Below are 7036 nucleotides of genomic sequence, written 5' to 3'. Positions count from 1 at the left end.
GCGCGCGTGCGTGCGTGCGTGCCGGTTGCCTTACTCGATATTGCATCGCGCGCCGCGAGGGATCCCGCGAGTCTGCGTTTAGTGTTAAGGGCCGCGTTCTCCGACAATGACTAACTTTACAACTGTTGTAAATTAATCTTTTAATATGATATTGGTTTATACATTTAGATCCAGTGAGGAACTAAGGGCAAGACAATTTAAATCATATTGAAGTATTTTACGACGGTTGTAAAATTGCTTTCTCTGCTGAACGTAGCCAATGTCGAGTGATCTATCAGTACTGGCTCTCGTAGTAATGCCCTTAGGTGCAAGGGCGACGAGTATCGTCCTATATGTCAAGGCAGCGCAAGATCGAGTGTTCTCCTTCTTCCCAACTGTCGCCAACAGCGAAACGAGACTTTAGTAGCTGCAATTCACAGTCACGGTTGCAAGGTATAAACTTCGATAAGACAGGATAAGCACATACGTTTAGCGTTAAATATACGAGGTGAATAGGAGTCGGTTCTCTTGTTCTTTCTCGATAAAGCTAGTTCAGATTTCAAACGTGATGAGGAGAAGTTGTACGAGGAATGTTGGAGTACGCCGGGCGAAGTATCGAGTCACACAAGTTGTACTTTACTCTTTGTGATCGTGAAAATATGTGAGGAAATTTTAGAAAAGACTGTAAAAGGAATATTTTTCTCTTCTGCAATTTTTTAAGCCATTTATATTGTCATGTTTCTGATACTTAATAATTTTAAAATAGTATACATTAAATCAATAGAGTCATGCAGCAATTTTTACTTTAACGCTACGAATACTTATTGTATAAAACGATCCACCGAGAATAATGAATGAAATACGATAAACTGTTTCTAGAGTTAGGTAAACAAGTTATGCTATGTATTTCTACCAATGTAGATTAACTTTAATTTCGATTCAGCCTACTTTTTATTTTTTTTTTCAGTTTTAACAATTAGAAAAAGTGAAAGAGTACATTAAACCGAGATTAAATATACACTGGTATTTATATGGATTTAATCTACACTGGTAGAATAATTTTAGACATTAAATAATTTAATCCTCGATAGTAATCGACACGTTGAATTCTGATGACAGAGAAAGGAATAAGAATTTATAAAAAAATTAATTTACTCGTTAAAAAATAAGAATTTTTATACAGAATTAAGTAAAAGTCGTACGACTTCATTTTTTATACGGCGTTTTTTGTCATCTTAACGTACACTTGACTTATACACTTGGAGGGTAGACCGAAGGGATTTCCATTCGGTAATATCTGTAGAGAAATCTTTATTGCGCGAACGCGAATGAAGCGGACGATCGTAGGGAGCGCAGGTGAGAGAGGCGAAACCTGTTTCCGTTCGCGCCACCCGGTACATGCGAGACGGTTCTATTCTCCCGCGGGTCTCGACTTCCTGCAACGACCTTCAGCGCCGTATCACGAAGTCGCCGAGGAGCGTGCGTCCGAGGGCCGCGACTTTTACTTCGCCTCGCCTCGCCTCGCCTCGCCTCGCTTCGGCTTCGCCTTCGCCTTCGCCTTCGCCTTCGCCTTCGCGAAGTCGATCTCGGAAAAATCGGACCCAGACTTCATCCGGGCGAAGGGGGCGGCCGCCGAGCGACTCTCTCGATAGACGCGAAGGGGAGTGCCCAGACTGATCTTGACCTTGAGTATTCTCGCTATTGTGGCTCTTCTCGCCGAGAGACGGATCGCGCGGATCCTCGTGGTCGACTTTGGAGACGCATTAGCCCTAGCGACGACGGATCGAAACCTCCCTTGGCTCGACTCGCTAATTATAAGTGGTAAATTCCCTTTCAGAAAAATATTGGCCGATTTATTACTATTTATACAACACAGATCATTCCAGCAATATTGCAGTAACGATGCAGCAATGTTGTTGCAAGCTTCTGTGCTATATGGATGAAAGACAATAATTTCCATACAGCACAGATCATTCCAGCAACATTGCAGCTTTTCAGTAATATTGAAGCAACACTGCGACGTTCAAGCAATGTTACTGTAAGCTTCTGTATGAGATTAATTACTTACTTGGAGTATTAAAAATACCTACTGAACACAACAGTGTTTTTAATATTTAGATTAATTAATTACTGTCTTTTTTAGTATTAATTATTAAATTAGTCGGTATTAGATTTCTGTAAGATTTAGCCGATTTGGATCGAAATTTCGTAACTGGACTGATCAGGTGGCTCATTTTCCCTTTCTTGTTATATATACATCTCCATGCTAGCCACGCGCGAGAGACTCCGTTGTCTCTATATCGATTCGATTAATTACATCTTTCCTCCCGATGTAATTACTTCCTGTAATTAAACTCTACCGAACCCAACGTCTGCGCTTCGTGCGCAACGTTTGTGCGGAACGTGCATGCGCGAACGTCTAGAATTTCTCCCACGGCGTTTCCTCAACATGCACGCCGTTGCCAAGTGCATGTAACGTATGCACGTTCATCCTCGATGCACCAATAATTTCACTGTTTTCTTAAGAAACAGAAACGAAGAAATCACTTTTTCTTCATAAATTCGACATGTGTCTCCTTTTACGCGAATAATGCCTGTTTTCATCAATGTAGATTAACTTTAATCTCTGTTCAACTTATTTTAGTTTTCATTTTTTTTCTAATTTTTTATGTCCATTTCTACCAATATCAATTAATTTTAATCTTAGTTTATCATTTACTTTTTATTTCTTTTCTTATTCTTAGAAAAATAAAAAAAAAAGATAAAATCTGGAGAAAGTTAAAAAGTAAGTTAGTTAATACTTTTCGTAATAAAATTATTTAAAGGTTTTAAGATGCTTATTAATGTCTGTAAACATCAATATTATTAAACTGCTTTAAACTACAATTGCATTTTAAAACTAAAAATAAAATTCGGCGTACAGTTTGCAGGATTGGATATATACTCTTGAAGTCACACCGAATTATTCAAGTACTAAAGAGCCAGCTTGTTTATTTAAGACTTCCATTTCTCAGTATAGTTACATATTCACGTTACAGTCTTAAAAGGTACTTTGTTTCGAAAAGTAAGTTAAACCGAGATTAAAACTAATCTACACTGATGGAAACGGATATAAGAGGATAATTAAATTAAAATCATAACAACCCTAAAAATATATTAAATTATATGCATTATCGTTCAATTAAAATCCTCGCATCTTTCGGAGTTAGTTTTTATGGGGAAAACTATACACAATATAAATTAATCGAGCTCTCAATATTAAAAATAATATTACAAAAACAATAGGCAACTAAGAGCTAGTACACAGTTATTATTAATGTACGTTTTACAATTCTTCTTTACCTGTACATATATTTTCGACGTTTCGGCTACTTTTTTCAGCCATCTCCATGGTATAACATTAGTCCTAATAATCCAAAAATTTAAATGCAATTGTTCTGAATGTGTAGGCGCAGGTTGACTAATTGCGCCTACATTCAGAAGAATTGCATTTAAATTTTTGGATTATTAAACCTAATGTTATACCATGAAGATGGCTGAAAAAAGCAGCCGAAACGTCGGAAATATATGCACATATAGGTGAAGAACAAAGAAGAATTGTAACGTACATTAATAATAACTGTAGACTAGCTCTTAGTTGTCTATTGTTTTTGTAATATTGTTTTTAAAACTTACACCCTCTTCGTTCCGGCATTTGTCAGCTCCACGGCAAGGAGCGTTCGAAAAAGTCGTCCGTATCTCGAAAAGGAAATCGGCTCGAGACCGGCCAAGGGAATGGAACCCAATGGAACCCAATGGAACCCAATGGAACCCAATGGAACCCAATGGAACCCAATGGAACCCCTCGGCACGCTAGACGGCCGTACATACATACGTTCGCCTCGCCTCGCCTCGCCTCACCTCGCCACACCTCACCTCGCCACACCTCACCTCACCTCACCTCACCTCACCTCACCTCACCTCACCTCACCTCACCTCACCTCACCTCACCTCGTCTCACCGCGTCTCGCCTTGCCTCACGCGCGGACACCGCTTCGGTCAAGGTCGCAGTCTGCGCGCTCAACGTTCTTTTTGCACGTTCTCTTTCCCCGGCTGTACCCAGTGTCTCGAATGAAACCGATCGGCGTCGGTTCTCACGAATCCTATCGCCTCGTAGTACAGCGGAAGAGTCGATTCGCCAGCGTGCGAGACAACACCAAGTTCGACGTCGTCGCATTATGTTACGCTTACGTCTCGTTTCATTTCGTTTTGCGACCTGTGCCTATATTCTGTAATTTTTAAAGATAATTCGATCATTATCGTTATACTGTCGTTGCGCAGATTTTTTTGTTCTTTAAAATCTTTGAAGTGGAATCTTACTTTACAGAATGTTGGAAAAGAATGGCTCAATTTTCAATCTTTAAGAGTGAGATTTCACTGTTCAGAGTGACATTTCACTCTAAAAGTTAGTTTCAGAGAGATGCCATGTATATTGTTATGATACATACGCAGCGATAGTACAACGATACCGACACTGTCGTTAAGAGTTACAGAATATAGGCATTGTGTCTGCATTCTGTAAAATATAATAATGCACAATTGAAGAGTACAGGAATGGGAAATAACAGGTTTCAAATCAGAAATCGTGTATTTTGTTATGCATGATTTCTGATATTCTCTGAAACTTTTACAGTAAATTGTCTCTTTTTCAAGACTGGCTCAATTTTCATTCTTTACAGTAAGATTCCACTTCAAAAACATTTAAAGAATAAGTTGAAATCTGTTATTCTCTACTCTTATTATCTGTGCTTTTCAATTATGTATAAAATTCAAAGATGTAACTCTTAATGACAATTTGTTATCGTTATTTTTTATGTTGCTTTTTTATTATGTATAATTCGTATGCAACGATAACATAACGAGCGATACTGTCGTTAAGAATCCGTATTCTGTAACTCTTAACGGCAGTGTAGGTATCATTATGATAAAAACTCTGCGTAATGATATAACGATAATTACCCGTTTCCATCAACACATAGATTAAAGATCTATTTTTCATTCCTCCACTAAACTGCACTAGAACTTTCTTTCTCGCTTTCGTCAAATATCAAACATATATCTATTTCACTTTAAGTTTCAAAAGTGTACATTACATTAACCACAGAAAACAGATCTTAATTTTAATCTCGATTTAATTTATTCCTCATCCTTTTAGAAATTCTTATGTCTGTTTCTATAATTCTAAAAATTAGAAAAGAATAAGGAGTAAACGAAACCGAGATTAAAATTAATCTATGTTGCTGGAAATGAACATTAGCACTAGAAAAAGATGAAAAGTAAGTTGAACCGAGATTAAAGTTAAGCTATACATTAGTAGAAACGGGCATAAGAATTATAAAATACAGGTATTGTTGGATATTGTGATTACTATCGCGCAGGAACGCCAAGCTTTCTCTTCATGTTATTAATTCTAAGGAAATTTTCTGGGTGCATCTTTATCTTATCTCGTTTGAGATTTTTTTACGAGAACTTTTTTCACACGTCGCGTTGCACTGCTAGGAAATAATATCTACGGATTAGTCATCAATAGCTCTAATTATATCTCGACGGAATTGTAATTTTTTTTTATCATAATAACACAACACGTTTGCGGTTTTAAGTGGAACAGTATTTGCATACGCGGGATTGTTAGAATATTTGCAGTCGTTTGTCGATTAGTAAATAATATGATGTATAAATTTGTCAAGGATCTCGCGGACTTTGTAATATCCGCGGTCTTTTGACACAAAGAGCCTTCGCGAGAGCGGCTTCCGATCCCGGCAAGGTGTAACGTCGGATTGTACCGCGGCGGCGATATGAGAATTTTTTTCACGGATACAATGAATTTTAATATACGTCTCAAGGCCTGCGTCGACGAAGGCACTTTGTATACGTACATAAAGCAGGATTGCACATGAGACTATGCGGGATAATGTGCCGAGGCTTGGTAACTCCACCACCGTTGGCGGAATTCGACGGCCAATGGGGTACGAGTTTCCTTCTCTCGGCGCGAAAGGCGGCTCATATTACAATGCTCACCAACGTTAAAAATTCTCCCAAGAGCGTTGTGTCGTTATCGTACGTGCGAGAGGAGGACGTAGGTAAGTAATCGCCAAGTGAGTGTGATCCTTGGGTGAGTATAATCCTTGAGAAAAAAAAAATGCGGCGAATTTTTTGATGTTTCGCTCATCGAGAAACGGATAAGATGAGGGTATCTGACGACGAAGACGTTGATTAACAGGAATAATGCATTGATAGATGCAAAAGGTAAGTTTTGGTAATGATTGATTATAATATATTGTTTTACAGGAAAAAAATTATATATAAATGTATAATATCTATTATATAAATTGGTATAACAAAGTCGAACTGAGATACTCGAATACATTGTTTAAATTTCATGCAGGTCGGGTCTGAGAAAGTTCTCGGTTTCGTAATGCCAAACTCCATTCATAAGTCATGAATTTACTTTTTATTTCGAAAAAAGAGTTATTAATATATAAACTAGCATTTATCATTCGACATGATTTCTTTATGACATTATGTTTTTTTTTATTATTAGACATCAGATTTTTATGCAAATATTTTTTGCAAACATGTACCAAATATGCATAATAAGCACAAATAAATATGCATTTTTAGAATGCTTTTTTCAATAACATAAATTTCTATTTTTATATTACTTTCCAATCTGCTTTCTAAAAAAGTGTGAAATTGCATAAGAATCCGATGTCTATTTATTGTGTTCATGTTTTAAAGAAATTGACTTCTTTTGATGTTTAAACTTGTGTGCGTGTGTGTATGTATGTATGTGTGTAAGAAAAAGAATGCATTTATTATTTACTTAAAAAAAGAAATTATTATGCTAATATAGGCTGTGTTCGGGAACGTCGCTCAGATGCCTCCTAATTTTAACATCTAATGTTAAACAAGGACAGATGATGAATCCGAGGCATCGCGGGAGGCATCCGAGCGACGTTTCCGAACGTAGCCATTATTAGGTGTACAACTTTGCTTCCGCCGTTTTCCTATAGATGGC

The sequence above is a fragment of the Trachymyrmex cornetzi genome, unplaced genomic scaffold (assembly GCF_001594075.2).
Source record: "Trachymyrmex cornetzi isolate Tcor2-1 unplaced genomic scaffold, Tcor1.1 scaffold1093, whole genome shotgun sequence".
Classification (NCBI taxonomy): Eukaryota; Metazoa; Arthropoda; class Insecta; order Hymenoptera; family Formicidae; genus Trachymyrmex; species Trachymyrmex cornetzi.
This window is presented reverse-complemented; position numbering follows the sequence as displayed.